A 24,544-nucleotide genomic window follows, 5' to 3' on the forward strand; every position below is an offset into this window, starting at 1 on the left:
TTCCTTTTTTTTTTTTTTTTGAGACAGAGTCTTGCTCTGTCACCCAGGCTGGAGTACAGTGGTGTGATCACAGTTCACTGCAGCCTCGACCTCCCAGGCTCAATTGATCCTCCTACCTCAGTCTCCCAAGTACCTGAGGCTGCAGGCATGTGACACCGCACTCAGCTAATTTTTTATTTTTTAGTAGAGCTGAGGTCTCACTATGTTGCCCAGTCTGGCCTCAAACTCCTGGGCTTGAGCAATCCTCCTGCCTCAACCTCCCAAAGTGCTAGGTGTGAGCCAGTGTTAGCCACTATGTCCAGCCTTGAACCTTATTTGATATCCAATACTGTGTTAGTCAGGACTTCTTTGGTTGTATGTGACAGAAACCCACTCAAATGGCTTAAGATAAAAAGGGAATTTTAATGCCTCATAAGACTGAAAAGCTCTAGAACTGGCATCAATGCACTTGAATCCTAGGGATCAAGTGATGTCATCAGAAACAGGTCATCAGGTTGGGCACAGTGGCTCACACCTGTAATCCCAACATCTTGGGAGGCTGAGGCGGGTGGATCATTTGAGGTCAGGAGCTCAAGACTAGCCTGACCAACATGGTAAAACCCCACCTCTACTAAAAATACAAAAAAATTAGCCGGGCATGGTGGTGCATGCTTGTAGTCCCAGCTACTCGGGAGGCTGAGGCAGGAGAATCGCTTGACCCGGGGAGGCGGGGGTTGCAGTAAGCCGAGATTGTGCCACTGCACTCCAGCCTGGGCAACAGAGCAAGACTCTGTCTCAAAAAAAAAACTACAAAACAAACAAAACAACAACAACAAAACAAAAAAACAGGTCATCAGAATTAACTCCGTTCTACTTTGAGTAGACTCCATTGCCAGACAAGCAAAATAGCTGCCAGCCACTCCAATTCTATATCCCACCTGCTTAGCAATCACTGTGGAAAGAGCTTTTCTCAGCAGTTCCCCTGGAAACTGTTAGACTTTAGCCTGGTTAACTCTGATTGGCTGACTTATATGCCGCCCTTGGCTCCATAGAGTAGTACCAGGTGCGCCAAAACCACAGGAAGGGGGAGTAGGGGTGGAGTGATCCTCTCAAAGAAAATCAAAATAGTATTACCAGAATAAGAAAGAATGAGGGCCAGCAGGGCTGCACAGGGCTGACTTGGGAGCTGTAGCATTCCCCAGTCTTCATTTACCAAACCAAATACACCTGCAATCTAAATCATAAAACAGATGTTTGGTAAATAAATGCAACTATAACACAATACTCCTTCTAACCAGATTGCCACCCAAAGATCCTCCTCAGGAAAAAAAAAAAAAAAAAATCTTGAAGCTGGTACCAGATGCCAGGCAGGCAAAACCAGCAGATGTTCCCTACTATTAACTATATTTTCAAATACCTATTAGATTCCACCTAAAGCCTTTAAAAACTGGTACTGTATATAATTCAAATAAAAGAAATCTCTAATCAAATAATCTTGTCCTACACATCTGCACAGCTTGCCATCTTCTCTTTCTGTTTTAATATCAGTATTACCCCAGTGAAGCAGGTTGGAAAGATAGGCAGTTGCCTTTGGTTCCTTACTGCTTCTCACCTCCAATATTTAGTTACCAAGTCCTTTCGGCTCTGTTTTAGAAATATTACTAAACCTCATCCCCATCTCTACATCAACACTTTCCCAATCCCCACTGCCACCGTTCAGTTCAAGCTGTAATTATCTTTTCCCTAGATTCTGCCACCTGAGTTAGCTGTAAAAAAATCATTTATCTGATCATGCCAATTCCCCTCTTTTAACAACATTTGCTATAAGCAATTTAGGAATAGGTATCTTGTGCCTTGAAATATTCTTATCCTTTGACCCACAGATTTCTCATCTAGATACCTGCTACAAGGTAATAACAAAAAAATGTAAATCAGGATTCATGTTGAAATTCATGTTCAAATATTTATCAAAAGGCTGGGCCCAGTAGCTCACACTAGTAATCCCTGTACTGTGGGAGGCCAAAGGGGGAGAATTACTCCAGTTCAGGAACAGAGTGAGACCCCATTGCTACAAAAAGAAAAAAAACAATTAACCAGGCATTGTGGCATATGCTTGCAGTCCTAGCTACTCAGGAGGCTGAGGGAGGAGGATCGCTTGAGCCCAGGAGTTCAAGGCTACAGTGAACCATGATCATGTCACTGCACTCCAGCCTGAGTGACAGAGTGAGACCCTGTCTTTAAAAAAAGATTATCACAGCATAACTTAGGACAATAAAAAATATGGAAGCCTAAATGCCCAACCACAGAGAAAACCTTAAGTAAATTGATTCAGCCAATATGACGAAATATTATAAACCGTCAAAAATTAGGGGGTTTTTTGCAGATAAATTTTGGCAGCGTTGCAAATTTCCCATAATAGAATGTAAATGTTTTATAGCAGGATACAAAAACATAGATATAGAATAAGCCCATTTATATAATATAATGAGGACTAGAACAAAAGATACCAAAATGTGAACAGTTCCGTAATATGATGGGTACTTTTTTTAATTATACCTTAAATTCTGGGGTACATGTGCACAACGTGCAGATTTGTTACATAGGTATACATGTTTCATGGTGGTTTGCTGCACCCATCAAGCCATCATCTACATTAGGTATTTCTCCTAATGCTATCCCTCCCCTAGCACCCCACCCCCCAACAGGCCCTGGTGTGTGATGCTCCCCTCCCTGTGTTCATGTGTTCTCATTGTTCAGCTCCTCCTTATGAGAACATGCGGTGTTTGGTTTTCTGTTCTTGTGTTATTTTGCTGAGAATGGGTTTCCAGCTTCATCCATGTCCCTGCAAAGGACATGTACTCATCCTTTTTTATGGTTGCATGGTATTCCATGGTGTTTATGTGCCACATTTTCTTTATCCAGTCTATCGTTATTGATGGGCATTTGGGTTGGTTCCAAGTCTTTGCTATTGTGAACAGTGCCACAATAAACATGCATGTGCATGTGTCTTTATAGTAGAATGATTTATAATCCTTTGGGTATATACCCAGTAATGGGATTGCTGGGTCAAATGATATTTCTAGTTCTAGATCCTTGAGGAATCGCCACACTGTCTTCGGCAATGGTTGAACTAATTTACACTCCCACCAACAGTGTAAAAGCATTCCTATTTCTTCACATCTTTTCCAGCATCTGTTGTTTCCTGACTTTTTAATGATCACCATTCTAACTGGCATGAGATGGTATCTCATTGGGGTTTTGATTTACAATTCTCTAATGACCAGTAATGATGAGCTTTTTTTCACGTTCGTTGTCTGCATAAATGTTTTCTTTTGAGAAGTGTCTGTTCATATCCTTAGCCCACTTTTTGATGGAGTTGTTTGTTTTTCTCTCATAAATTTGTTTAAGTTTTTTGTAGATTCTGGATATTAGCCCTTTGTCAGATGGATAGATTGCAAAAATTTTCTCCCATTCTGTAGGTTGCCTGTTTACTCTAATGATAGTTTATTTTGCTGTGCAGAAGTTCTTTAGTTTAATTAGACCCATTTGTCTATTTTGGCTTTTGTTATCATTGCTTTTGGTGTTTTAGTCACGAAGTCTTTGCCCATGCCTATGTCCTGAATGGTACTGCCTAGGTTTTCTTCTAGGGTTTTTATGGTTTTAGGTCTTATGTTTAAGTCTTTAATCATTATGGGTAATTTTTAGACTATTCTTGCTATGTTTTCTGAGTTCTTTTTAAATACACATGTTGGCTGTGCGCAGTGGCTCATGCCTGTAATCCAAGTACTTTGGGAGGCCAAGGCAGGCGGACCACCTGAGGTTGGGAGTTCAAGACCAGCCTGAACAACATGGAGAAACCCTGTCTCTACAAAAAATACAAAATTAGCCAGGAGTGGTGGCGCATGCCTGTAATCCCAGCTACTCTGGAGGCTGAGGCATGAGAATTGCTTGAACCCAGGAGGCAGAGATTGCAGGGAGCCAAGATTGTACCACTGCACTCCAGCCTGGGTAACAAAGCGAGACTCTGTCTCAAAAAAAATTATATATGTGTTCGTGTGTGTGTGTGTGTGTGTGTGTGTGTGTGTTTGTAGCTGGGTACAGTGGCTCATGCCTGTAATCCCGATGCTTTAGGAGGCTGTGGCAGATAGGTCACTTGATCCCAAGAGTTCAAGACCAGCCTGGGCAACATAGTGAGACCCTGTCTCTACAAAAAAATTTAAAAAGCAGCTGGGTGTAGTGGCACACACCTATAATCCCAGCTACTAGAGAGGTTGAGGCAAGAATGAACCTTTGAGCCTAGGAGTTCAAGGCTGCAGTGAGCCGATTGTGCCACTGCACTCCAGCCTGGGCGACAGAATGAGACTCTATCTCAAAATACACACAGACAGACAGACACACACACACACAGACTCTATCTCAAAATACACACACACACACACACACACACAAAATAAGATGAGATAATTTTGTTTTTCAGCATTCTGCATAGGAAAAGAATTATGTTTGTATAGAAAAAACAAAATACCTGAATGAGTGCTTGGCATAGAAAATTAGATCCTAAAGGAACCGAATGTGGACGATACTGTTCTGCGGGGAGAATGAGGAAGAATTTGTTGCTCCAGGAAGATGAAGGAGGAATGAAAGTAAGAGAGATGGCAAAATTGCAAGTCCTGCCACGTAGCTCTCTCCAAAACCTTTCAAATCTTACATAACATTTCTAAACTCATGAAATGTTAGGTGGGTTCTTTCTTAAAATGGAAACTGGAGAAATGGGCTTCTCATATGAATTGATGTAGCAGGAAGCAATGCCACAAGAAGAGAAGAATAAAGTCGGTGGGGAGCAGGCAGGGAAATCCTGGATTCTAACTGGTAAACTTGGAGTTCAAGCCATGTTAAACTCTCCAAGCGGTAGTGAAGTCGAAACTGACATCTCAGTTACACACACACATTGCTTTTATTGTTAGGGAAAAGTAACAAAAGTAATTTTAAACGAACATTGGGTAGAATCTAATTGCCGTATAAAGTACAAACTCCTCATGTGACATACAATGCCTCTCATCTCTTTTAACAGACTCACCTCCAGCCAGTTCCTCCCTGCTGTGAACTAGCCCTTCTGTCTAGACTTTCTAGATTGCTGGTAATTCCTAAAATTAACCAGGCCTTTCAAGAACCACGTATACATTTGCAGCCTCCATGTTGTGCCATACCCTCAACCATCCACTGTCAGCCTGTTAAACTCCTACAGAATCTTTGAGGTCCAGCCCAAATGAACCGCCTTATTATGGGTTGGACTGTGTTCCTCCCAAATTCATACGTTGAAATCCTAACCCCTAGTACCTTAGAGCAGGGGTCCTCAATTCCCTGGCCACGGACTGGTACCCATCTGTGGCCTGTTAGGAACTAGGCTGCACGGCAGGAGGTGAGCAGCAGGCAAGTGAGCGAAGCTTCATCTGTATTTACAGCCACTCCCCATTGCTTTCATTACTGCCTGAGCTCTGTCTCCTCTCAGATCAACAGGGGCATTAGATTCTCATGGGAGCACAACCCCTATTGTGAATAGACTGCATACGCAAGAGGGATCTAGGTTGCATGGTCCTTATGAGAATCTAAAGCCTGATGACCTGTCGCTGTCTCCCATCAACCCCAGATGGGACTGTCTAGTTGCAGGAAAATAAGCTCAGGGCTCCCACTGATTCTACATTATGGTGAGTTGTATAATTATTTCATTAAATATTACAATGTAATAATAAAAGAAATAAAGTGCACCACAAGTGTAATGCGCTTGAATTATCCTGACCCACCCCATCCGTGGAAAAATTGTCTTCCACAAAACCAGTCCCTGTTGCCAAAAAGGTTGGGGACTGCTGCCTTAGAATGTGACCTGATTTGGAAAATATTTCATTGCAGATTATAATTCCTTAAATTAAGATGAAATTTGTACTGGAGTAAGGTGGGCCCCAATTCAATGTGACAAAGGGGTAACTGGGATTCAGACACCCACACAAGACAAACTCTTATGTAAAGATGAAGGCAGAGATTCGCAAGTCAAGGACTGCCAAGGACTGGCACAACCACCAGAAGCTAGGAGAAGGGAATAAAACTGATTCTCCCCTAACGCTGCCAACACTGCCAACACTTTGATCTTGGACTTCTGGACTCCAGAAATGTGAGACGAGAAATTTCTATTGTTGAAGCCACTCAGTTTGTGGTACTTAAGTACAGTAGCCCCAGAAATCAAATACGCACCTCTCTTCTATAGTTTGCTGTGACATCCCCATACACAACCTCCAGAATTAATCAGTGTTCATTTAAGTCCCTAGTACATTTAATTTTTTTGAGACGGAGTCTCAGTCTGTTGCCCAGGCTGGAGTGCAGTAGTGCTATCTCAGCTCACTGCAACCTCCACCTTCTGGATTCAAGTGATTCTCCTCCCTCAGCCTCCCGAATAGCTGGGATTACAGGGACCCACCATGGCTGGCTAATTTTTTGTATGTTTTAGTAGAGAAGGGGTTTCACCATGTCGGCCAGGCTGGTCTTGAACCCCTGAACTTAGGTGATCCACCCTCCTCGGCCTCCCAAAGTGCTGGGATTACAGGTATGAGCCACTGCACCCAGCCAGTCCCTAATACATTTTATACAATCATACATACCTTTATAGCAGCGCTTATAGGATTTTAGGAAATTATGCTTCCAGGATATGTGTTCTCAAGAGCATGTGTTTGCCACTTACTCTTTTAGAATCTGTAGTTCTCCTTCTTTACTACTACCTTAGCCTGGAGTCTCAAGAAAACAGAGCCTGAGGCAATGATTAAGGCACTGATGTTTTAATTGGGAAGGGCAAGCCCAGGGCAGTGAGGTTAAGGAAAAGGAAGTGAGTCAAGGAAAACTGTGAAGCAATGCGAAGTGACATAAAGTGACGTTACTCCCTGGCTACCATCTTATCAGAAGCCAGAAGAGACAGAGCAGGTCACCAGGCAGGCACACCCACTTGGCACACAGGATGTCCCTCAATGTGCTGCAAGGACAAATCATGCCACGGAGTAATCCATGGGAAGGAGGATGGGAATTTATTCATCCAGCTTCCTCTTGTTCCCTCTTTCCCATTGGTTAAAGTTCATCTCTCTAGGAGTTATAATTAATATCCACACTTCCAAGTTTCATTGTTCAGCTTCTTCTGTGGTTTCTTGGCCACTGGATCTCTGAACCCCAATTCTTACAGGGCAACATGCAGAGGGCCAGGTGATACCTACACACACAGTGAGTTGCATTACAGGACAGGAATTCCAGCGAAGCGTAGGGAACCTAAGTCTTTTATAATGGGCAGTAAACCTGTCTGACCTTTGCCCTGAAGGAGATGTCATCTTTATTGTAGGGACAATAAACAAATCTGTCCCTGTTCAAGAGGAGGATCACACTATCTTTATCTTCCATCATTGTTCACTACGCAAACATCCTTGAAAGACAGTCTGGAACCAAGGCAGCAAGTGCCTGTGCTTGCAACATATGAGAAAGGTGAGAGACCTACAGAACACTGTCCGAACACAGATCCAACACACTGCAGCCAAGTGTTTATTTCCTGACTGGAAATCCTGCTAAGTTATGATTAATATGTAAAATTTATTTTTGCGGCAAATGAGAATATTGACTTAGGCAGGTAATGCAACATAGTAGATAGCCATGGTACAGCTAAACTACCAGTAAGAAATCTATCTTGACATCAATCTAATAAAGGAAAACATGAGAAATCTTTGCTCAATAAATTAACATAACACCTTCAGGGACATAAAAGATTCTACTCAAACAGTTATGCAATATTTGAGGATATAGTAACTGTGGATGCTTGAAAAGATACTAAAAGACATTATTATATATTGTAGTGGTGATTATTCTGCAATTACTGCTGACTTGTTTCAAGTTCCTTCATGTTTCTAATTCCTTCAAGTACATTGCCAACAATTCTACTATTTGAAAGCATGTCACAGAAAGTAAAAGGTAATGAATCACCACCATAGTCATTTTTAAACATAAATTGAGTGCCCAAGTGTGAATCATTGGGCTTGGTATTATGGGGGAGTAATTAAAAAAATGAATGCACAGTCTGTGTTTTGAGAAATTTATGTTCCAAAGATGCAAATGAAATAAAGACATAAGTATCTTTAAAAACGAGTGAAAAAAATATATAAACAAATGAAGTATATATAACTACATATATATATTAATTCAAGTAAACACCATATTTTAAAAATTACAAAAGAATTATAAAGTAAATATGCTCTTATTAAAAGATACATTTCTGAATTCTACTCATCATTAAAAGTTACTACATTTTTTAAAAAAATGGATGTAGGAAAGATAGCAAATAAAAGTAGATTTACCATAGGTTGTGGAAAAAAAAGAAACTTAATTGCAAAATATGTATGGAGAGAGAAAAAGCTAATTTTGATGTAGGAGGATATTTCCTGGAGAGGCAAATACAGTTTAATTCTAGATAATACCTTTCTAGAAAGAGGAGATGTGATAATTGGTGATAAAAGAAGATAAAGTCAGGATGCAAAAAGACAAGGATAGTAGGCTGGGTGTGGTGGCACACACCTGTGATCCCAGCACTTTGGGAGGCTGAGGCGGGCAGATCACAAGGGAAAGAGATCGAGACCATCCTGGCCAACATGGCAAAACCCTGTCTCTACTAAAAATACAAAAATTAGCTGGGCATGGGGGCGCATGCCTGTAGTCCCAGCTACTCGGGAGGCTGAGGCAGGAGAATCGCTTGAACCCAGGAGGCAGAGGTTGCAGTGAACCAATATTGCGCCACTGCACTCCAGCCTGGTGACAGAGTGAGACTCCGTCTCAAAAAAAAAAAGACAATGATAGTAGTGAAATGTCACATATATTTTAAAGTCACAGACTTTACTGGGAAATAAAACTATTATTTTATTAGTCAACAATTGAAACATTATCTCTAAATGATAGCTTTACATTTGCAATATTTGTTTTTATTTTATTCTGCGTACCCCTATGAGCATTCAATAATACTTGATTTACATATTTTGCCACCATTTAAAAGTATACTTGTAATAAATGTTTCTGAATATAGACTTGCTCATAATTCAATCTGCAATATAATACAGTGTAATTCGATGGGACCAGATAAATTCATTTAAAATTTCTTCTAAATTATAATTTACATTATTACAAGTATGGGGCGGTCACCTGCCAATATAAAATATTAGAATATCACTGAGCAGTTCAAATGTTACTCTCTTATTTGTGATCCATTCTAGTATACCCTAGGTTATCTTCAAAAATTTTTCTTTAAAAATATGACAAAATTTACATCATTCAAAGGCATTCATATATAAAATACAAACACTGGGAGATCTGAATTATATGTTGCTTAAATATTATTTTTTTCAAATCTAATTGAATTACATCCCTTTCCCCATCAACCTCAATTTGAAATTCTCCAGTGGCTTCCCACTATTTAAGACAAAGACCAAAATTCTTAACAAGACCAAAATGTCCATGATGGTCTTGCTCCTGTCTCTTTACCCTCAATTTACACCCTTTTCATACTCACTGAGTCTTCTTATCCTAGGACTTCTTACTTTCTTTCAGTTCCTAGTACTTGCCATATTACCCTGCCATAGGGACTTTTTTTTTGTTTGTTTGTTTGTTTGACAGGGTCTTGCTCTGTCACCCAGACAGTGGCACCATAGTAACTTACTGCAGCCTGAAACTCCTGGGCTCAAGCGATCCTCCTGCCTTGGCTTCACAAAGTGTTGAGATTACAGGTGTGAGCCACAGTGCCCAGCCCAACGGGGACTTTCTACATGCTGATCCTCAGCTGCTGGAAATCCTCCCCTCATTCAGGACACTTCAACTAGTTGACTTGTACCCAGCCTACATACCTGAGTCAATTATCACTGGACAGCAAAGTCTTCCCTGACCTTCCTGAAAAGGTCACATTCCCCTCTCACAATCTCATAACAACAGGTTCCTCTTGCTGAATATTGATCAAAATTGTAGCTTTATATTTGCTTGTATAATTTATTAATGTCAGTGTTGCCCACCAGCTGTAAGTTCCTTGAGGGCTTTCATCAGAAAGATTAGGGGCAGAGCAGGAAAATGGAGAGAGCCCCCCTTAGTGGAACAAGCATACATGCTGATTGGCGATCAACTGCCACTGGGGGACAGACGTTAATCTCCACCTACTTTCCTGGACTCTTCTCATGAAGCCTGCCCCAGGCAAATATCCCCTGCTTGAAGGGAAGGGGTAGAATAAAAACCAATCAGTCCCTAGAGAGGGGAAAATATCCTCTGGGACCCAGGAATCTGCACCAATACAAAGCAGAGGTCTGTTTATTGCTAGGACAGAAGCAGAAACACTCTCCCAAACAAGATCAAACAGAGATACAAGGTAGCATTTGACTATCATGGGGAGATGGCAGGAATACCAAGAAAGCCCTGTCCCCAGGCCCAGGTTCAAGTTCTGCCTAAGCCTGAGAGGCTGGACCAAAAGAACCAAAAACATCCTCCTGCCCCCACCACAATCTTAGCATGAGTAACAAGAACCAAGAGTCTGCTCTTGGGGAAGGGCAGGAACATAGAGAAAACCTCTCCCTCCCTACTGTGGCACAGTCCCTGCAGAGACTAATGAAAGTGGAGGGTGGAGCAGAAGTACTGGGAATAATCCTGCAGCACCCCAGACATAATACATGCACAAAGTAACAACAGCTCACTTTTGGAGGAATATGAAGCTTGTGGTGCACTGAAGGTAACAAAAGCAACGATAAAGCCCAAAACTAGTTCAACTCCTGACCAGATTAACTGCAGCTCCCATAATAACAGCTTGAAAGAGAAGAGGCATACCCATTTCCAGGTATAAACAGTGCTATGTTCCTCATCTTCTGCTATTCTTCTACCTACAGTGTTCTGGTATATACTAGACACAAAGAAAGCAAGGCAGCAGTGGGAGGGATATTGTAAAGAGATAAAGCAATCAATAGAACCAGGTTCAGAGATGGCTAGTTGGTGGAATAATCAAATAGGGACTGTGATGGTTAATTTTATATGTCAACTTGACTGGGCTAAGGGATGCCCAGATAACTGTAAAACACTTTTTTTTCTCTTGGTAAACACTAGTGTAAAACATTATTTTGTAAAACACTAGTGTAAAACACTATTTTTGCTCTACAGTTATCTGGGCATCTCATAGTCCAGTCAAGTTGACATATAAAATTAATCATCACAGTCCCTATTTGATTATTCCAACAACTTCTGTCTGTAAGGGTGTTTCCAGAAGAGATAAGCATTTGAATTGGTACACTAAATAAAGAAGATTGCTTTTGTTGTAGAAAACAACCAAATTCTTGTCACATAACCAGGAAAATTTAGGCCCACACACACACTGTAGGGTGAGTAGGGCAGGGTTTATTGGGTTAAAATAAAAAAGGAAAGAGGAACTCTCAGCAAAGCAAGAGAAAGTTCTGCTAGCAGGTCTCCTGCCTCACAGATTGAATCCCAGGTCATGACCCAGGAACTGAAGAGGCCAGGCTCCTATCCCCTGCAAATGGCACAAACTTCCTGAGGCTCCACCCTGTCCTCCCAGTGTGCAGATAGGCATTATTCAGAGAGAATCAATTGGGAAGGAATGGGCTTCATCTGGCACCAGCAGTCCCATTTTTCAGCCTTCACACTGCTTTAGGCTTGAAGGCAGGATTTCACCAGGGACCCTTGGCTGTCTCCTGTCTCTATCACTTTCACCAATAAAGAAGGGCATCATCCAATCTGTTAAGGGACTAAATAGAACAAAAAGGGAAAGGAAGGGAAAATTTGCTTTCTACTTGAGCCAGAACACCTATTTTCTTCTGCACTTGGACATGGATGCTACTGGTTTGGGGCCTTTGGACTCAGACTGAGACTTATATCATCAGTTCCCCTGGATCTCAGGCCTTTAGGTTTGGGCTGGAGCTGCGCTGCTTTCCTGGGCCTCCAGCTTGCAGATGGCAGATCATGGGACTTCTCGGCCTCCATAATCACATGGGTCAATCCCTCATAATAAATCTCTTAATATATACCTACATACATCCTATTGGTTCTGAGTCTCTGAAGAGTCCTGACTATTACAGAGACTTTAAAATTACTATGACTAGTATGTTAAAGAATCTTGGGGAAAAGGTGGACAATATGCATGAGCAATGGGAAATTTCAGCAGAGACAGAAACTATAAAAAAATCAAATAGGAACTCTAAAAATATAAGATATAATATCAGAGATAAAGAATTCCTTCAACAGATTCATCAATATACTGACTGACACTGCTGTGGAAAGAATTAGTGATTTTTAAATTAGAGCATTGTCCAAATCAAAAGATAAAGTGGAAAAAAGAAAACAGCACTCAAGAGCTGAGACATCAAATAATCTAACACACATGTAACTGGAGTCCTACAGGGAAAAAAGAGAGTGAACAGGCATAAAGACATGTTTGAGGATATAGTAGCTGATAATTTTCTAAAATTAATTAAAGGTAACAACCACAGATCCAAGAAGTTTAGAAAATCTCAAGAAGGATATATATAAAAAACATACACACAAGCAACCCTGGACATATCATGGTCAAACAACTGAAAACCAAAGATTAAAGATAAAATTTTGAAGAAAAAGATTACATTCAGAGGAACCAAGATCTGAAAGATCCTTAAAGAGTAATTTCAGAAAGGTCACATATCCACAGTCAATATAGGAAAAGTAAATGAAATTTATTAATGGTGTTGTAATTCAAAAACAGTTTGTTAAACATCTTCGATTAGCAACAGCATCAAGAGCAATTTGCAAGCAAATAGTCACCTCCACAGAGGCATCATTCCTCTGAAGGCTCTGTAAAAGTTTTGGTCACTCTAATTTGGCTGATAATAACAAGAGAGTTAGGGCAGCATTTCTCAATCTGTCCTCTAGATCATGAGGAGCCTGTGAAAGTAATAATTTTTCAAATGTAGAAAGACAATTGTATGCTCTTCAGCACAAGCTAAAAGATGTTTTGGGCTGGATCATACTATAGATACAGTAGTTAGTTTATTTTGACAAAAAGTTTTTTGTTTTCTGCTAACTTTTTAACTTAGAAACAATTTCAGGCTGAAATAAACGATAAAGAGAATCCCTGTATACTTTAATTTTAATCCATATTTCTTGATTCTTTGAAATTAATATTTATTGCATTTCCTTTACCATTCTTCCTCTCCCTCTCCTTCCCTCTCCTTCCATATGCACACACACACACACACATTCATTTATAAGTTGTAGACATAATGCTCCTTGTTTCTATATTTGTATTGGTAAATATTTGTATATGTGTGTGTATATTGTGTATATGTATATGTATATGTGTATAGTGTGTGTTCTTGAGATGATAGTTTTTTGTAGGGTTTTATGAGAAAGTATAGATATTGTGTTCAATTAAATAATCTGTTACTATCAAGTGTTAATATTTATCAAAATGCTAATAGTGTTTGGATCTTTAAGCTGAAAATGGTTCATAACTTGTATTGAGTATAATATTATTGGAAAGAAAGCCATTTATTCAACAAATATCTTTTGTGCCCACATTATGTGCCAAGTACTATTGTAGGCACTAAAGATACAGCAAAGACCCTACTCTTGGTGCTTATGTTGTGGGGAAAAGGAAGTTGAGGGCAGAAATCGACAATAATATATACAATTGTCCCTTGGTTTCCATGGAGAATTGGTTCCAGGACCCTGCAAAGATACCTAAATCCACTGATGCTCAAGCTCCTTATATAAAATGGCATACTATTTGCACATAACCTACATACATCCTCCCATATAATTTAAATCACCTCTAGATTACTTATAATAACAAATACAATGTAAATGTTAGGTAAATAGTTTTTATACTCTATTATTTAAAGAATAATGATGAGGAAAAAGTCTGTACATGTTCAGTACAGATGTAACCATCCTTTTTTCCCCAATATTTATTTCTTTCCTTCCTTCCTTCCTTCCTTCTTCTCTCTCTTCCTTCCTTTCTCTTTTCTTTTCTTTTTTCTTTTTTCTTTTTTGAGGGGGAGTCTCACCCTGTCACCCAGGCTGCAGTGCAATGGCGCGATCTCGGCTTACTGCAACCTCTGCCACCCGGATTCAAGCGATTCTCCTGCCTCAGTCTCCTGAGGCAGAGCTGGGATTGCAGGCGCCTGCCATTGCACCTGACTAATTTTTTGTATTTTTAGTAGAGACGGGGTTTCACTGTGTTGGCCAAGATGGTCTCGATCTCCTGACCTCATGATCCGGCCGCCTTGGCCTCCCAAAGTGCTGGGATTACAGGCTTGAGCCACCACACCTTTCTTTTCTTTTTCTTTTCCTTTCTTTTCTTTTCTCTTCTCTTTTCTTGTCTTCTTTTTCTCTCTTTCTTTCTTTCTCTCTTTCTTTTCTTTCTTTCTTTCTCTCCTTCCTTCCTCTCTCCCTCCCTACCTCTCTCTTTCCCTCTTTCCCTCTTTCTCTCTTTCTCAACAAGGTCTTGCTCTGTATCTCTCCTAGCTTGGGACTACAGATGAACACCACCATGCCTAGCTAATTTTTTGTATTTTTTTTGTAGAAGATGGGGTTTCTCTATGTTGTCTAGGTTGGTGTCAAACTCCTGGGCTCAAGCAATTCACCTGCCTCAGCCTCCCAAAGTGCTAGGATTACAGGCATGAGCCACTGTGAATGGCCTTAAATATATTCAATCCATGGTTGCTTGAAGCTACAGATGTGGAACTCACAGTTATGAAGGGCCCACTATAAAATCATACTTCTAAAATATGTCTGGTGATATTAAAGAGAACCAGAGCCTGACAGTAGTTACAGGAGCAAAACTGATTTTCATTCAGGAGCTATTACAATCGGGGAAAAGAGACAGTATAGAACTGGGCTCAACTCCAAATACAGCAAGAGCAAGTGGAGATTTATAGCCATGGAAACAGGTTGCAGGGGGTTGGGAGGTGAGTGGTCAGTGGACAGGAATCACTAAGAGGAGACATCAAGGGAGGAGGAACTCTTGCTGAACTGACTTAACAGGCTAGGGTGATCAGCCATCCCCTGGGGGACAGTGGGAGATGAGGAATTTGATCAGATATCAAGGGTGATCAGCTACTGAGGGTGAAGGATTCCTCTTGACTGACGTAGCATAATTCTCAGTAAAACCGGGCTCTGCAAGAATTGGACACAGAAGCCCAAGTTTGAGGCCAATCTAGAAAAGGACTCAAAGGAGCCTGATTACAGTTTGGTCAAGGACACAATCTTTGTCTCTGGTAGTAGGTGCTTTGATGAAAAAATATGGAAGGAAATGAGATGGAGATGGTTTGGAGGGAGGACCTCTTTAATGAAGTGACACACTTCAGTGGGGACCTTTATGAAGTGGCAGAGTGAGGCAGGTGCATACCTGGGGGAAGAGTGTAGCTGTCAGCGAATAGCAAATGTGAATACCCTGCTAAACCCACTCAAGGACCAGCAAGAAGGCCAGTGTCACTTAAGTGGAATGAGCAAGGCTGAGGAGGTAAGATATGGTTGGTGAAGTAGCCAGTAGCTACAAATGTAGGACCTTTAGATAGCTTGGTAGGGAGTTTGGATGGTGGTGGTAAAGCATTTTGGAACTTAATTTTTCTAAAAAAGAGCAGTACTGTAGCCAAATCAAAGAAATTTTCTGACTCATTGTCCTCCTCTTACATATGTATATAAGTGTCTTTGTGGCAGATCAGAGTAAAAGGCAGGGATGTAAGAATATATTGTATATTGCATTTTTCTTTTCTTTTCTTTTTTTGAGACAGTGTCTCGCTCTGTTGCCCAGGCTGGAGTGCAGTGGTGCAACCTTGGCTCATTGCAAACTCTGCCTCCCGGGTTCAAGTGATTCTCCTGCCTCAGCCTCCCAAGTAGCTGGGATTACAGGCACGCGCCACCAAGCCTGGCTAATTTTTGTATTTTTAGTAGAGACAGGGTCTCACCATATTGGCCAGGCTGGTTTCAAACTCCTGACCTCAAGTGATCCACCTGACTTGGCCTCCCAAAGTGCTAGGATTATAGATGTGACCCACCGCACCCGGCCTCTATATTACATCTTTTCAAATAAGAAGCTTTATATTTTAAAATACTTATATCAGGATTCCCAGTAAAAGTTAAAGTTTGGCTGGGCGTGGTGGCTCACCTATCCCAGCACATTAGGAGGCCGAGGTGGGAGAACTGCTTGAGCCCAGGAATACAAGACCAGCCTGGGCACCAGAGTAAGACCCTATCTATTAAAAAAAAAATAGAAAAATTAGCTGGGCGTGTTAGTGCATGCCTGTATCCCCAGCTACTTAAGGCAGGAGGATTAATTGAGCCTGGGAGGTAGAGGCCACAGTGAGCCATAACCTCACCACTGTACTCCAGCCTAGGTGACAGAGTAAGACCCTGTCTCAAAAAGAAATAAAAAATAAAAATAAAAGGTCTTTAAGTGTTTTACATATAAATGCTACATGGGAGGTAGATTTTATTTTGATTAAAATGTCATTGTTTCAGCTAAAAAAAGTCTAGGTCTACTTTTCTTTTTAAAAAGTATTTTAAAAGAATCAGCCACGGCTCTTTGCCCCTAAATAGGAATAAGGCACTCTTTCATATCATGTTCAGTCACATTAGGATAAAATGGCGCCAGAGGTGGCTGTCACATAAACAGAATTTATACCAACAGAGTTCTCAGCCTACTTCAATTGTTGAAAATTAATTTATTTTCAGACTTCAGAACCTGATTTTCAGAGTACAAGAAGCTTGATAGAAAAAGCAATTCAGTGTAATCAGCTCTCTTTATATGCTTAGTTTAAAACTCTTTAGCCTGTCTTATATGATATGAATCAGAGGGAATTGATAAATATTCCTAAAAACACCTGGATAGATCACCTTAGTGAATGTGTAATTGCCTGTGAAATTCTGACTGTGAAGTTTTCTGTGAAACAAGAAAATTTAGAATTAAAGGAGATGTTTAACAATTTTATTTTCACTTTCTTAAGACCTTTGCCAAAATAACAGGTAACGACGTCACTGGAGAGCTCTAGCAGAAAATAGATCTTGGCAATTGGTCAGTAATTTGAGATTAATGTAATGCAAATCATGAACAAAAACTGAGAAGCATTTTATTTATTTTCAGGGAGATTGCTAGTTTTATAGTGCTTTTTTGATTTGGAGGTTACCATAGTAGTAGCAGAGTATTATTAAGTGTGTATTTCTCACCAGATAAATAAAAGTTTTTGTTCAAGTATTTGAAATGCCAGTAATATTGGATTGTGACTACTTTATGGCATAAAATAGTTTTTCTATGAATAAAGGCTCACACAGGCTTAAGACTTGAAAAAAAGTGAAGATTTGAAAACAAAGCTACAGAAATTGAATCTGTGTTGTATGGTTATAAATACTAACCTTCATATCAATGGCACTGAAGAGACAAGGCAGAAATAGGATTCAGTATATACTGGAATTAGTAGAGGATGAAGGTAGTGTTATAAATTACTGAATCAAAGTGTCCAATAAATTACAGAATACAAAATAAATATTTTTTAAAACAAGAGATTTCCTATATAACAAAATTTTCTAGAAAGAAAACTATCTGGCTGGGCACGGTGACTCATGCTTGTAATCCCAGCAGTTTAGAAGGCCATGGTGGGTAGATCACCTGAGTCCAGGAGTTTGAGACCAGCCTGGGCAACATGGCAAAACCTCATCTCTACAAAAATTAGCTGGGCATGGTGGTCTGGTGCCTGTAGTCCCAGCTATTTGGGAGGCTGAGGTGGGAGGATCACTTGAGCCTGGGAGGCAGAGATTGCAGTGAGCAGAGATTGTGCCATTGCACTCCAGCCTGGGCAACAGAGTGAGACCCTGTTTGAAAAAAAAAAAAAGAATTTTCAAAATTTTTAAGGTTAACTACACTTACAAAGACTAATCTTCGAAGGCTTTGGCATTTTAATAAAAAATGTTATACAGCACCATGTTTTTAAATGGTTAAAATTGGTTCCCTAAGCATTTAAATGGATGCCAAAGTACACATTCAAACATTACAATATGTATTTAAAATATAACTGTCAATTTTGCACTTAGTATAAAAGTATAGTATGTATTGAACTTCATTCAACTATTCATTCAACGAACGTCTGTAAAATGCTTATTGTCACGTGCCACTTGCTGGATGAATACATTCAAGTCTACTTGGAGAATCAGATATTACAATGTAGCACAATAAGTTTTATTTTTTTATATTTATTTATTTATTTTTTTTTTGAGATGAAGTCTTGCTCTGTTGCCTGGGCTGGAATGCAGTGGCACGATCTCGGCTCACTGCCACCTCTACCTCCAGGGTTCAAGAGATGCTCCTGCCTCAGCCTCCCGAGTAGCTAGGACTACAGGCGTGTGCCACCACACCCGGCTAATTTTTATACTTTTTGTAGAGATAGGGTTTTGCCATATTGGCCAGGCTGGTCTCGAACTCCTGAGCTCAAGTGATCTGCCTGCCTCAGCCTCCCAAAGTGCTGGGATTACGCCCAAAGATGTGAGCCACCACTCCCGGCCTAGTTTTGTAATAAGAGTATTAATGATATCTTGCAGACAGGCCCTTGGATCATCCGTAAGGTTCATAGTAGAGTGGGAATTTGGCCTGAATCTATCTACACCAATAAGAAAAAAAGGCATGTGGGGAGGAGATAAGGACACTGCAGATGTTAGACAGCATGTAGGAAGACACTATATGAAGTTCAGATGGAGTAGGGAGAAGTCAAGTGTGGTTAGAAGTGTACAGTTGGTTGAGGGTGCAGGATTTTGACTAAACATGAGTTCAAATTCTGATTGTGCTACTCACCAGCTGGAGGACTTTTTGCAAGTAACTAAACCTAAGTTGCCGTCCTTTCATCTGTAAAATGGGGATAGTAATAATACCTAGCTTGCAGAGTTAATAGGAAGATTTAAGAGCATGTGTGGAACTTAGTATCGTGTCTAATCTATCCAAACTAAGAGCTAAATAAATGGGCCAGACACAGTGGTTTCTTCCTGTAATCCCAGCACTTTGGGAGGCTGAGGTGGGTGGATCACCTGAGGTCAGGAGTTCGAAACCAGCATGGCCAACATGGTGAAACCTCATCTCTACTAAAAATACAAAAATTAACTGGGTGTGGTGGCGGGTGCATGTAATCCCAGCTACTTGGGAGGCTGAGACAGAAGAATAGCTTGAACCTCGGAGGTAGAGGTTGCAGTGAGCTGAGATCACGCCACTGCACTCCAGCCTGGACAACAGAACAAGACTGTCTCAAAATAAATAAATAAAAATTAAAATAAATAAATAAATGGTAGCCATTTTTAAATTATTTATTACTACTTCATGTAAATAATATCAAAAAAATTTGGCTATATATTTCTGAGAATTTTTCATTCTATGGCCTTAAAATTCTTTTAGTTTTAAAATTTAATTTATTATTTATTATTATTTTTTGGAGACAAGAGTCTTACTATGTTGCTGAGACTGGCCTTAAATTCCTGGGCTCAAGCAATCCTCCTACCTCAGCCTCCCGAATAGCTGGGACTACAGGCACACACCTGGCCATTCTATGGCTTTTTAAATGACAAGTGAGTGTTAATTGCCAACCTATTTTAGATGTTCTCTAAAAGAAAATGATATTTATTCAGGAATAGGACATTGCAATGGGAATATGTGTGCCATAGTAAACTATATGCATATTAAGAGAGGTAAAGGAAGATAAAGGTTTTAAAAGGAAAAATAAAGAGGATTACAGAATTGTTTTGAAGTGATTCTCCTTCAAAGGATCACATAACAAGGATCTGTAACAACGGTGGCATCAGTCAAGGTTGGCTGGCAGATGTCCTCACAGAACTATTTTTTGTGTAAGGTTGTGATGATCTTTGTGCAATGTTGTGCTTTTTGTAGTCTTTTGTGATAGTTTTTGTTACAAAGCACTCACGCATGAGAACCCTCTCATAGACTTCCTCAGTTCTATTTGTCAGGATTTTGTTCTTTTATTTTTTATTTTTTATTTTTTGAGACCGAGTCTTGCTCTGTTGCCCAGGCTGGAGTGCAGTGGTGCAATCTCGGCTCACTGCAAGCTCCGCCTCCCAGGTTCAAGCCATTCTCCTGCCTCAGCCTCCCGAGTAGCTGGGACTACAGGCGCCCGCCACCACGCCCGGCTAATTTTTTTTTGCATTTTTAGTAGAGACGGGGTTTCACCATGTTAGCCAGGATGGTCTCGATCTCCTGACCTTGTGATCCGCCCGCCTCGGCCTCCCAAAGTGCTGGGATTACAGGCATGAGCCACCGTGCCTGGCCGATTTTGTTCGTTTTTAACACAAATGACACCATTTTGATTCTGATGACTTTCATGTAATAATGAGTTCACTTTTTCATACGGAGCCCAAGAGTATAAAAGTGTCACTTCTTCCTGAGCAGAAATATGGTAAACGAGTTACTTCAGACCACATTGACTTTAGGGAATAATCTCTACCCCAGAATCAGTGGTTTATGTAACTGCCTGTTATAGAACTTGATAGTCTTAAAAAGCTTTACAGAGAGCATCTATTACATGGTAAAATGTCCAAAAAGTAGAAAATTTCTATGAATTCAAGCACATGCATGTGGCTTTGCAAGTATTTTAAAATCATTTGCATGAGTAATTGTCCCTCGAAAGAATAAGCTGCATTCGCATGTCTCTTTCTTTAGGTCTGTTTCTGTCTCAGCCTTTTGCACTCAGGTTTCTGTTCCTATTCACTCTTGACTCCCTGAAATGACTCTGACAAATATTGCAAATAGATACCTAATAGCCAAAACAGTGAATTTTTTTAAGCTTTTCGTTTCCATGAATTCTCAGAATTGAACATGGTTGAACTGCCTCTTCTTTTTGAAATTCTGTCTGCACTTTGGCTTCATGATGCCACACCCAACTGGTTTTCCTCTGACATCTCTGGCCACTCTTTCTCGGTAGGTTTTATTTTTCCTCTTTTAATTACCTGCCCCTTAATGTTGGGAATCTGCAGGGTTTCTGTCTTTGGCTCTCTTCTCATTCTACAAATTCTCCGTGGGATGATTTCATCCTCTTTATTGCTTTCCATGAGCAGATGTATAATAATGTGAGTCTCAAATTTAATCTCCATCCCTGACCTCGCTCCATTGTTTCTGACTGGCTTCTAACTCTAGTTACTAATAGAATATCTCCATCTGGCTGTCCCAGAGACACTTAAATCATTATATCCCAAAATGAATTTAATCTCTTTTTTTTCCAACCTTTTCTGTCTCCTTCACTCTCATCTTGGTGACTGGCTCCCCTATCCATACATGCACAACCCCGAGAGCTGGGAGTTATCCTGGCTTCTCTTCTTTCCTTAGCCAAATGCCCTCCCCATATTCAATCGGTGTCCAAGTCCTGTTGATTCTATTTCTTGAACATGTTTTGGCCTCTTCTGTCCATCCCCATTACTCCCAGCAACTCACATCATGACTATTGCAACAGTATCCTAACCGGTCTCCTTGCCTTCACTTTTAGTCAATCAAGTTGTTTCGTTTCACTGGTAAAACTTCTCTGGTGGCTTTTCACTGATTATGTGCTAAAACCCAAACTTCCCTGCATGGTGTTCCATATTCCTGATGATCTGGCTTCAGTGAATCTTTGTGTCTTTTTTTTTTTTGCACTCCTCCTTTTCTGTTCACAGGATTGCATGCTATTGGGAAGCTTTTCCTCAGCGGCTGACTGCAGAGCTGTTTATGAACGCCACACACAGGTAGAATCACTCAGTCCTGTGCCTAGGTCCATAGCCGTATTCTCTCACAGGTTTCCATCATGGCTCCTATCACCCTTTATTAAACTTATTTGTTTATATGCACATTTCACCCTATTTCTCTGGCATCTCATAGTATTTAAAAGAATTTTTGGCATAAATATCAGTATGAATAGATATACATCAAGCACTTTCTTAAGGAATTCCTCAAGAAACTTCCTCCAAGAACTTCCTCAAGGAACTGGGAAAATGAGAACAACCTCCCAGCTCTTTGGTAATTTCTCAAACTGTTCTATCTCTAGCACGTAATAAACATTGTCTTGCTGTGGGGTAATTAAGGAATCAGAGAGACGGAGGGGTTGAGGAGGAATTATTTAATTATTTAGGTGCACCGACCCAGTCGGATTAACATCCAAAGGATTGAGCCTCGAACAAAGAGTCAAGCTACCTTTTAAGCATTTTGTGGGGTGGGGGGAGATCTGTGCAGGGGGAAGCATATTACAGAAGCGAGAAACAAAGACAGTTATTCAATTAAGACATGCATTACATTATTTCTTACTTTTCAAGGAACAACATGTTTTATGACTTGAGATTATCTGTCTAGTGACCTTGCAGCTGCACAGCTAGAGAAACAGAGTCTTCACAATGCCTGGGAAAGGGAGAGATAAGGTCCACTAGCCACAGAAAAACAGGCAGTTAATTTTAAAGGACCCCAGCTCTTTCTCTTCTTCAGGGGGAGTTGGGTTTTCTTACATACAACTGAGTTTTTGCTTACACATTCTTTAATTTCTTTTAATTCCTATTTCAGTCTGACTGAAAATAGAGGAGCTACCTGGTTGCACACATTACTGATTCCCACCCGATGTGTTTCTATGTTCTTTGAAAGACAATATAATTGTGCCTTACAATATAAATATAAATATAATACAAATATAAATTGATGTGATCTCCACAATCATCCCATAAAATATTCACTATCATTATCACTATCATTATAATCTGGCTCATAGGCCAGATTAAGATGGTCAAATAAGTTAGTTTGTTAAACCAACTTAAAACACACAGTCTTAGCTTTGTACAGTGGAAATACGGTAGCCAATGAGGTTTATCCTAGGTTATTGCTAATTGAAAACTTTCTCCAATATCCTGCCATGACAACTTGCAAGATAGTCAGCATTGCCAATTTTTGACAGTCACTATGGAGACTGATTTTTTTTAGAAAAAAGTGGGAAGCAAGGGGAAAGAGATTGAGTAGGTGAACACATTTAGATCAGGCAGGTGAAAGGACCACACTACTGTGGGTCACTCGATGTTCATATATTCTGCCTCTCTCTCTGCCTCACCTGCCTTCTCCAAAGATGGCATGGTTACAAGAACCAGAGTGTAGGTAAGAATGTTCAGAGATGGAAGGTTCATGGTGCCAATCTATGCTTGCTCTATCAAAAAGACTGAGGTTGCTGGGTGCTGTGGCTCATACCTGTAATTCCAACACTTTGGAAGATTGAAGCAGGCAGAGTACTTGAGCCCAGGAGTTCAAGAACAGCCTGGGCAACATGGCGAGACCACGTCTCTGCAAAAAATTAAAAAAAAAATTAGCTTGGCATGATGGCATGTGCCTGTAGTCTCAACTACCCGAGAGGATGAGGTGGGAGGATCACCTGAGACCTGGAGGTTGAGGCTGCAGTGAGCAGGCAATGAGTCATGATCGTGCCACTGCACTCCAACCTGGACGACAGAGCAAGATCCTGTCCCCAAATAATAAAAATGATAAAAAGATAGAGGTAAGTATGAGCTACACCTATAGCTCAGCAATGACCTGATGAGCAGCAGTATACATTTTAAGCACAAAACAAGTGGGTTAGAATGGATGATACCAATGGGTGGTCAATTTGAGGCAGACAAGACTGATCCATGCTTTATGAATATTTAAGGTTTATTTTGCTTTCCATCTCTGTCTACAAGTAACACTCTTGTTTGTTTTGTCCTTTTAACGTATGTTTAAGAAGTAAATGTCTATTCTATGTTTAACATGTTTCATGCGTTAATGATGTACTTATTATTGGTACTTAACATATGAGTTGATATAACATATACTTACAGATAAGTTTCATCTATCCCATTTGTTTTTCCTATTCTTTAGGGCAGAATTGAAAATTCTTAAATAATACACCAAATGCATGTTACATTATGGATAAAAAATCTGAGGCACAGGCCAGTAAGTCCCTTCCACAAAGTCCCCACAACTTTTCCAAGGGCATGAAAAAGTCAGGTTTCAAATACAAAACATCTGGCTCCAGAGCCCAGTTTTTTTTTTTTTTTTTTTTTTTTTTTTTTTTTTAGTGACAGGGTCTTGTTCTGCTGCCAGGCTGGAGTACAATGGCATGCTCACGGCTCACTGCAGCCTTGACTTCCTGGGCTCAAGGCTCAAGTGATCCTCCTTGCCTTTGGCCTCCCAAAGTGCTGAGATTATAGGCCTGAGCCACCATGCCCGGCCTCAGAGCCCACTTCTTAATCACCATCCTAAACTGATTCCTAATTTGCCCGAGAAAACACAGCTGCTAAGTCTGACCTTAAGTCCAGTGCTCTTCGTGCTAATTACTCTTCGTGTATAAATACTCTTGGGCCAGGAGATCTGTCTTGTTCATCTTTGCATTCTTACCACCAAGCACAGAGCCCGGGCAAATACTTGTTGACCAAGAGAATATCTCATTTTATACCTTTTGTTTTTCTTTTGGGTTAAATGTGTGGAATAATTCCAATTTAACATTTAAGAAAATTTAAC

General features: G+C 40.3%; 1 non-coding gene across 1 annotated transcript; it reads left to right on the top strand.

Annotated features, from left to right (window-relative positions):
* The first annotated feature begins 22,831 nt into the window (after nt 1-22,831).
* Nucleotides 22,832-22,967, top strand: LOC129013495 (U4 spliceosomal RNA). The gene has a single exon (XR_008493955.1). It is a non-coding gene; the product is annotated as a U4 spliceosomal RNA (small nuclear RNA).
* The last annotated feature ends 1,577 nt before the right edge of the window (nt 22,968-24,544 follow it).

The sequence above is a fragment of the Pongo pygmaeus genome, chromosome 15 (assembly GCF_028885625.2).
Source record: "Pongo pygmaeus isolate AG05252 chromosome 15, NHGRI_mPonPyg2-v2.0_pri, whole genome shotgun sequence".
NCBI lineage: Eukaryota > Metazoa > Chordata > Mammalia > Primates > Hominidae > Pongo > Pongo pygmaeus.